Source organism: Acipenser ruthenus, chromosome 18 (assembly GCF_902713425.1).
Source record: "Acipenser ruthenus chromosome 18, fAciRut3.2 maternal haplotype, whole genome shotgun sequence".
Classification (NCBI taxonomy): Eukaryota; Metazoa; Chordata; class Actinopteri; order Acipenseriformes; family Acipenseridae; genus Acipenser; species Acipenser ruthenus.
Window position 1 is genome coordinate 12526135 of NC_081206.1, and position 10266 is coordinate 12536400.

Consider the following 10266-nt stretch of genomic DNA (forward strand, 5'->3'; position numbering starts at 1 on the left):
TGGATGTTGTTTCCTTCATTCTCTTGATGTTGGTTTTGGTCATCTAAATGTTGAAGTGGCTCAAATTTGTTGGATGTTTGGATTTCTGGTGGTTGTGTTTGATGAAGTTTCTTTTTTTCCTGCTTCTGACTATCTGAACCCAGCTGTTTCGACTCTCTTCCATCTCCCTGGTGGCTTTTAGTCTGCTAGGGGTGCAGACTTCCATGAATTGTGGGTTTGTCAGCTCCTCAAACTCCTGTTGCTGTCTCATTTCCTCCAGCTCCTTTTCTTGCAGACTCACTCGTTGAAGCAAGTCCTGGATCGTGCGGCACTTTACACAAACTTGGTTGAGCTCTGTTGGGTTTTCTCGGATTTCCCACATCATGCAGTTGTCACAGATTACAAGCTTGAAGACCATGTTTTATTTATTTATTTATTTATTTATTTATTTATTTATTTATTTATTTTTGGAAGTTCAGTTTAGCTTCTGCAGCTGTCAACCTGCTTTCAAACTGCTTCTAACTGCGCTGTACTTGGCCACGACTGTGGGTGTCCTCAGCTCACCGCACACCAGCGACCCCTGTAGTCTGGCCAGGTGCCTGCAGGCTTGCTGCCCAGAGCTGCGTTGTCCTCTGACGCTGTAGCTCTGAGGCGGCTGCACGGTGAGTCTGCAGAGTGTAAAGAAGCGGGCGGCTGATGGCACACGCTTCTGAGAACAGTGTGTGTTCGTCTTCGCCCCTCCCGTGTCAGCGCAGGGTGGTAACGGTGAGCTGAGCATAAAAATAATTGGGCATTTCAAATTGGGGAGAAAATAATAAAAACTAATTGGTAACGATAAATTAAAAAAAAAAAAAAAAAAAAACTATTACATCCGACTGTTTTTCCGTTCGTTATACTGCTGCGGGGCTTCTAGGTATGAGTATATCTCCAGTCCTTCTAGTGTTAAAAGATGACTAAATCAGGGGAAGACTGATCGACAAAATGGTTATCTGCTGCTGAGATGGCGGTGGCTTTACCAGAGAATGTTTTATAGTACTCATAGAACATAGTACCCCAATATCTAACACAGCTCGATAATGTAGAATAAATATTGATCCGGCTCTGATGGCAGTGTGGAACTTAATGTCACGTTGTAACAATCTACCTTTGACTCAAAAGGCCAACACAACATTCCCAGAATAAGAATCGGTTACTACCAAAAACTCCTTAAAAATGACATAAAAAGTAGATGGCAGAAAGGCAGATACACAGCAAAAAATAGGATTGCTAGGTTCGTTTGAGTGCAAAACATTTAATTTCAAAAACATCTGTCCAACCCACACAGATTACCAAACAATTTTATGACCCACAGTACCTCGGGTAGCTGCTGACCCATGCATATAAAACCAAGTTGAAACAGAAATAGGATGGTGGTAAATCCACCGGAAAGCCTATAGAGACAATAAATAAGTAAAAATAATGTCCAGTAGAAATGTCCCAAAATAATAGTCCAGTATCATAAACAAACAAAAAATAGAAAAAAACCCCAAAAATCAAAATTCAGTTTGTAATCCACCAACAAAAATAAAGTAAGAGGAAATGAAACAAACATCCGCTGTAAAAAAAAAAAAAAAAATCAGTTCGGTCTCACTGGTTTGTGTGGTTGTCCATGAGCGCTCCAGAAAGACGACACAAAGTCCAAAAAACACAGCTGTAATCCAAAATCCAATGGAATGTCTTGTTTTCCTCCAGGAAATAGCAATGAAAAAAATAAGTGCCAGCAACGTTTGCTAAACAAAGAACATTGACTAAAACTGTAAAAAACTAAAGCTAGATAAACATAGTATACATCTAACTTTATGCAGTTTTGCATTAACACATCTAAGTTTAGTAAACCTGTACACATGAAATACCCGACGGCAAACCTTCAGCAGCAAACGAACCAGAGTCCAAACTCCTAACAGGAAAAAGTGCCGTCCCATAGTGCATTAGTGCAGGGTTTATAAAGGTCAAGGTCCTCCAACATATTTAAAAGGGCAACGTTTCCTAAAACCCACTCTTGAAAGGGTAACAGTAAGCATACATTGAAGTATCATATATTCTGACTTTAAACAACACATTTTGAATACCTGGCCAGGCTAAAAAGTGGTGCGCTTATATGGACCACTTATATAATATTTACTTTTGTGTGACAGGCGTCACAACATGACTTGGGTGTGACATTTATATCTTTAGCGTCGATTATTTATTTGGTAAAAGACCTGAAAGTTATTGTTTAAACTATGTTTCCATGGAGGAAACGGATATCTCCTATTATTTGTTTTAGAATGTTTAGAGAGAGTGTGGTGCCAAATGGTAGAGGCTGAATGAGAACTGGATGCAATTACTAATGCTAAATTGTACTCTGCCTATGCTTGATGATTCCTTGCAGTGTGAGACGGACTGTTGGGATAGGCAGCAAGATAGGGGAAAAAACTGCCAATAAAACGATAGTGATACTGGATCCCACTAATGTATGATTTAATTGTGTCTAGAGCCAGATGGAGAAAGTATTTTGCATGTGCGATGAAAGCAAGGATCCAGTCTTGATTGAACGGATAGGACGAATCCAGTTTTGAGCACAGAAGACTGAAAGCAGTTACAGCCTGTGGTGCAAGACAACCTTGTGGATGGAACGCCTGCAATGGGACAGGAGCTGCTGCTCCGATGAGAGTGCGGAATCTGGTGATTCATAAAACCCCTGAATCCTAGAAATGAGGCGTCTGTGAAAAGGCACGAGTCATGGCTGAGATGTAGTCTTCGTAGAATAGTAAAAGCCTGTTCCAGTTTAGAGTTAATAATGCACGCATTTTGATGTCCTTCCTGGATTGCGCGGAGATGCTTTTCTGAGCTTCCTGGCTTGATGCTGTAGGAGATGACATTCTGCATAAAGTATTAATTATGTATTTGATTATAAGTTTCTTTACTTCTATGTTGAAGTTTTTTTTCATATTTTGATACAGCTAAGCAAGACATTTGCAGTCTCTCGTATCTTGGCGTCTGGGCAGAGAGCCAAAGTTGGCAGGTGTCTAATCAAGATGTGTGGAGGAGTGGAGACACAGTGTGAAAACAGAACACCTCAAACAAAGGACTAGTTTGAAAGGTTTCTAACAGATTAGGTTAAGATGCTTAAATGTGATGCACTATAGAATGTGATAGATTTGGGTGAGTTCCACCCTTACCAGGAGGTGTGTTGAAGGTGTGTGATAGCAGGGTGGATCCATACTGATTGGAAGAGAGTATAAGAAATGGGGTGGAAATGCTAATATATTCATAGTATTAATGTAATGTTTTTGTTTGAATCGTCAGTCAATTAGTGTACAGGATGGGGAAAACCCAGTACGAATAGCAATGTGAAGGCTGTTTTCAAAATAAACTTGATAAAACAACAACTTAGCCATATCTTTTAGTACTTGCAAGCAGTCTTAAATTAGAACTGTACTTGAAAATGTTCTTTCAGAAAATAAATTAATGATCTGGAAAATAGCTTTGAGAATGTAGCCATTAATGTTGCAAAAGTATTAAAAGTATAAGCCATATGTGGTGGCTGGACTTGATTTCCCACCACAGGCACATGCTGTGAACCACTGAGGGAGCTGATGCCACGTTGTAAGTAGGAACGTCAACTTTGGGGACCGAAAGTGTTGAACCGAGATGGCCGTCATGATTGGAGTGGCTGACTGGAGAGGAGGGCTGTCCCGCTGTCTGTCCTGAAGCTCTGGGAGTGAGTTTCCGGAAGTGCACTTGAGAAGCAGGCAGCATGGTGCAGCGGATTTAAAAGGTACAATAAATACTGAACAACATACTACCGCTTCCAGCCGGAATGGTGATATTGTTGTCGTGCGTTTTTTTTTAAAGTTAAGCGAGAGGCCGATCCTTGTAAAATAGCTGCTCCGGAGGCTGAGCCTGCTAGCGGGGGCATTTTGATCTCCATAATGCTGGGGCAGCGGGTCTGGTTGCTGGGAGAAGTTGCATTAGAAGGAGACGGTACTGAGAATAAATGAGATATTGTTGAGGAGAATCCGGCAGGGAGGTTTCCTGATCTGAAATGGAGTTGGTTCATGCTGAAAATTAAGTTTTCAATTTTGAACGGATCACAGCGTGTGCAAAAAAGCGAAAAAATAATGTCCAGTAGAAATGTCCCAAAAGAGGAGGAGTGTGAGATTGGGGTTTAAATAGGAGGTTAATGATGATAGACGTTAATTAATTAATCAGCCCAGCTACCACCCTCCACATTTGCAACTATATCTAAAACTACAACTTTACAAATACCAGAAATTATGTAACTGCCCAACACTCAGTGGTTTAATAAACAATTACACCACCAGCACAGCACACTTTATAAATCTGTTTCTTAATTCATATCTGTCTAACCTTCTCATTGATATCTCACTTGTCCTTCTCCTCCTTGCGCTCATTTGTAAAAAACTAAAATTGGTTTGAATAAACAAAAACAAAAAGCTGAATAAAACCGTAATCATAATCTCTAATCATCCATGCCTATAAAGTTACAGTGATGATTATTGTAGAAGACCGATATTGAGATTAGTAGCCTACTGTTTCGATGACTTCACGCGCATGTATAGATTTCAAATTGTAGCATGGAAACACTGGTCAGCCACTAAACTGAACCAGACTATTTGGAACCAGATCATTTGAAACCAGGATGTTTTTTAGGCAGTCCCGTGGAAACAAGGCATTACAGTAACCAAAAAGGTTTTCATTTTTTCACAAGCCCACGTTGAAAAGCCCAGAAGGACTCTTTTTCTTTGTTTACATGTTTTTCATTTCCTTTCTTTAGCCATAGCACATCCCCATTGTTTGTTGCTGAAGGTAGTTGCAGGAGGATGGTGGTTTGTGTTTGTTGCTGAAGGTAGTTGCAGGAGGATGGTGGTTTGTGTTTGTTGCTGAAGGTAGTTGCAGGAGGATGATGGTTTGTCTTTGTTGCTGAAGGTAGTTGCAGGAGGATGGTGGTTTGTGTTTGTTGCTGAAGGTAGTTGCAGGAGGATGGTGGTTTGTGTTTGTTGCTGAAGGTAGTTGCAGGAGGATGGTGGTTTGTGTTTGTTGCTGAAGGTAGTTGCAGGAGGATGATGGTTTGTGTTTGTTGCTGAAGGTAGTTGCAGGAGGATGGTGGTTTGTGTTTGTTGCTGAAGGTAGTTGCAGAACAGTGGTTTGTGCTTGTTGCTGAAGGTAGTTGCAGGACAGTGGTTTCTGTTTGTTGCTGAAGGTAGTTAAGAAGAACATAAGAACGTTTACAAACAAGATGAGGCCATTCAGCCCATCTTGCTCGTTTGGTTGTTAGTAGCTTATTGATCCCAGAATCTCATCAAGCAGTTTCTTGAAGGATCCCAGAGTGTCAGCTTCAACAACATTACTGGGGATTTGGTTCCAGACCCTCACAATTTTCTGTGTAAAAAAGTGTCTCCTATTTTCTGTTCTGAATGCCCTTTATCTAATCTCCATTTGTGACCCCTGGTCCTTGTTTCTTTTTTCAGGTCAAAAAAGTCCCCTGGGTCAAAATTGTCGATACCTTTTAGGATTTTGAATGCTTGAATCAGATCACCGCGTAGTCTTCTTTGTTCAAGACTGAATAGATTCAATTATTTTAGCCTGTCTGCATATGACATGCCTTTTAAACCTGGGATAATTCTGGTTGCTCTTCTTTGCTCTCTTTCTAGAGCAGCAATATCCTTTTTGTAACAAGGTGACCAGAACTGAACACAATATTCTAGGTGAGGTCTTACTAATGCATTGTAATGATTTCCATTACACGAGAGTAGATGTTAAAACTTCATGCTGATTTGAACTCGGCTCTCGCCAAGATAAGCACCAACTAAGACGTAGCTTTACAGTAAACTAATGTGATCCACCTGTCTCCATCCATTTGCGCTTCCTTCCATATGATAATGTAGATATCCTTCTGTGTTGATGGCTGAAGTGTAATGCTGGCTCCAGGGATCAGCTTATTGCCTCCCTGGCGTATCAGCACGCACAACGGCTGCGATGCTGGCTCCGGGGATCAACCACAGTGTGGTCTCTCCAGCGTATCAGCATGACAACCGTCTGGATTGAGCTAAGTAGGGTACATCTCTGCGGTCTTCATGTGGGCACCTTCCATCCTCTGTGTTTCATCAACTAGCCCATGACACCTCAGGAGGGCTCAACGGTGATTCTGGCGTCCCAGCATAACCCCCCTCCGTCTCCCACTCAACTCAGCCCAGCTTACTTACCCGTACATCAGTGTTTCTTTCTTTCTATTGTGCTTGAGATCCCCAGCCAGAATCTTTCCGTCTCAACCACAGCCAGTTGCTGCTCCTCTCTGCTGCTTCAGATAAGTTCTTCACTGTGCGACGCAACTCTTGGCCACTGAATCCGATGTCTCTGAGAAAGCGGGTTGTAGAGTGTGCCACAAATCCTCGACAACCCACCTCCACTGGGTAAAGTTTTAACATTACTTCCCTTGATTTAAATTCAACACTTCCCACAATATTTCCGAGCATCTTGTTGGCCTTTTTTATAGCTTCCCCACATTGTCTAGTTGAAGACATTTCTGAGTCAACATAAACTCCTATGACTCGTCCCTTTTCACAAACGCCTCATTTCTAGGATTCAGGGGTTTTATGAATCACCAGTCTTTATCATAGATTCCTTCTTCAATTTCAGTATCTCCCATATGATATTTGTAATGCACATTTTTATTGCCTGCGTGCAGTACTTTACACTTTTCTCTATTAAATGTCATTTGCTATGTGTCTGCCCAGTTCTGAATGCTGTCTAGATCATTTTGAATGACCTTTGCTGCTGCAACAGTGTTTGCCACTCCTCCTATTTTTGTGTTGTCTGCAAATTTAACAAGTTTGCTTACTATACCAGAATCTAAATCATTAATGTAGATTAGGAATAGCAGAGGACCTAATACTGATCCCTGTGGTACACCACTGGTTACCTCACTCCATTTTGAGGTTTTTCCTCTAATCAGTACTTTCTGTTTTCTACCTGTTAACCACTCCCTAATCCATGTGCATGCATTAACTTGAATTCCTACTGCGTTCAGTTTGAGAATTAATCTTTTATGCGGGACTTTGTCAAAAGTCCCACATAAAGTTTCAGGATGGTGGTTTGTGTTTGTTGCTGAAGGTAGTTGCAGGACGGTGGTTTGTGTTTGTTGCTGAAGGTAGTTGCAGGACGGTGGTTTGTGCCTGTTGCTGAAGGCAGTTGCAGGAGGATGTTCAGCTTTAGTTCAGAGTGGTCAGAATGGAATGCCCTGAATGCCAGAATAAAATGGGAGTCAATGGTGACAAGCTCAAATATACACTGACACCTGGACCTGGTTTATACACTGACACCTGGACCTGGTTTATACACAGACACCTGGACCTGGTTTATACACTGACACCTGGACCTGGTTTATACACAGACACCTGGACCTGGTTTATACACTGACACCTGGACCTGGTTTATACACAGACACCTGGACCTGGTTTATACACTGACACCTGGACCTGGTTTATACACAGACACCTGGACCTGGTTTATACACAGACACCTGGACCTGGTTTATACGCAGACACCTGGACCTGGTATATACACTGACACCTCACCTGGACCTGGTTTATACACTTACACCTGGACCTGGTTTATACTCTGACACCTGGACCTGGTTTATACACAGACACCAGGACCTGGTTTATACACAGACACCTGGACCTGGTTTATACACAGACACCTGGACCTGGTTTATACACAGACACCTGGACCTGGTTTATACAGACACCTGGACCTGGTTTATACACTGACACCTGGACCTGGTTTATACACTGACACCTGGACCTGGTTTATACACAGACACCTGGACCTGGTTTATACACAGACACCTGGACCTGGTTTATACACAGACACTTGGACCTGGTTTATACTCTGACACCTGGACCTGGTTTATACACAGACACCTGGACCTGGTTTATACACAGACACCTGGACCTGGTTTATACGCAGACACCTGGACCTGGTTTATACACTGACACCTGGACCTGGTTTATACACAGACACCTGGTTTATACACAGACACCTGGACCTGGTTTATACGCAGACACCTGGACCTGGTTTATACACTGACACCTGGAACTGGTTTATACAGACACCTGGACCTGGTTTATACACAGACACCTGGTTTATACACTGACACCTGGACCTGGTTTATACACAGACACCTAGACCTGGTGTCCCAGGTTAACTGCCTCATATAATTTATTTTAATGTAACGTTACAAACATTGTTATGACGTTTGCAGTCGTTCTTCGTGGTTCTTACTCAGTTTTTAAACCCATTTTAAAATGTGTGTTAAGGTGTTTTCACTCGAGTTCAGGAGTTGCCTTTCTTATCCACAGAGGAGGCTGTGTGGTCCGGTGGTTAAAGAAAAGGGCTTGTAACCAGGAGGTACCTGGTTCAAATCCCGGGTCACTCACTGACTCACTATGTGACCCTGAGCGAGTCACTTAACCTCCTTGTGCTCTGTCTTTCGGGTGAGATGTTGTTGTAAGTGACTCTGCAGCTGATGCACACTTCACACACCCTAGTCTCTGTAAGTTGCCTTGGATAAAGGCATCTGCTAAATAAACAAATGATAATAATGTAACTCAGGCTAGATCAGCCATCTAGTAAGCATCCACTTTGGCCCTTATAACAGGTAAGCATTGTAAACTAGAGATTAGAGTAACGCATATGGTAAATTCACTGTATAGACAGTGGTTTTCAACTTTTTCATCTCAAGTACCAGTGTTTCCAGCAGGGACCAGCAGGTGTACCAGTAACTATGTGCAATCTTAAACCGATGTTGTAAAACAGAGACCTACCCCATTACAAATGGCTTTCTCACTGAAAAGGTGAAGGCATCATCGTAATTATTTGACAAGAGTTCACCACAATCAATAACACTGCTGCTGTGTCCCAGTTGCAGTGCTGGTACACATACTACAGCTTGAAAAGCACTGCTCTAGATGGATATAAATACATTTTGGCTGATCAGCCCCAATTAAACATGTATATGGCAGGCAGCTAGAACTGAAGAGCAGCTCTTTATTGGTCAAAGACAGGAATTAAGTCATTGTAGAGGAAAGAGGAGGAGACAATTTCACCCTCCAGGTAAAATGACTAAGCAAGTGCAACACTAACTGAAAGCATAGCTTACAGAGATTTCCTCAATTCACAGCGATGCCAATTCCTATCGGGTAGACAAGTTCTGATAAAGTGTCCATGCACTTTATGTCATTTGCTGTTATCTGTTCATTTTCTTTTTTTAATGTTTAAACGATGCACTACCTATCATACTGCTCTGAAACGGACAACCCCCAATTATTCCAGCTGCACACCGTCATGTGGGTCATGTTTAACAGAGGATACCTGCTGCACACCGTCATGTAGGTCATGTTTAACAGAGGATACTTGCTGTGCACCGTCACGTGGGTCATGTTTATCAGAGGATACCTGCTGCGCACGGTCACGTGGGTCATGTTTAACAGAGGATACCTGCTGTGCACGGTCACGTGGGTCATGTTTATCAGAGGATACCTGCTGTGCACGGTCATGTGGATCATGTTTAACAGAGCATACCTGCTGTGCACCGTCACGTGGGTCATGTTTAACAGAGGATACCTGCTGCACACCATCATGTGGGTCATGTTTAACAGAATACTTGCTGTGCATCATCACGTGGGTCATGTTTATCATAGGATACCTGCTGTGCACCGTCATGTGGGTCATGTTTAACAGAGAATACCTGCTGCGCACCGTCACGTGGGTCATGTTTATCAGAGGATACCTGCTGTGCACGGTCACGTGGGTCATGTTTAACAGAGGATACCTGCTGTGCACCGTCATGTGGGTCATGTTTAACAGAGGATACCTGCTGCGCACCGTCATGTGGTTCATGTTTATCAGAGGATACCTGCTGTGCACCGTCATGTGGTTCATGTTTATCAGAGGATACCTGCTGCGCACCGTCATATGGGTCATGTTTATCAGAGGATACCTGCTGCACACCGTCATGTGGGTCATGTTTAACAGAGGATACCTGCTGCGTACCGTCACGTGGGTCATGTTTAACAGAGGATACCTGCTGCGCACCGTCATGTGGGTCATGTTTATCAGAGGATACCTGCTGCGCACCGTCATGTGGGTCATGTTTAACAGAGGATACCTGCTGTGCACCATCACATGGGTCATGTTTAACAGAGGATACCTGCAGCGTACCGTCACGTGGGTCATGTTTAA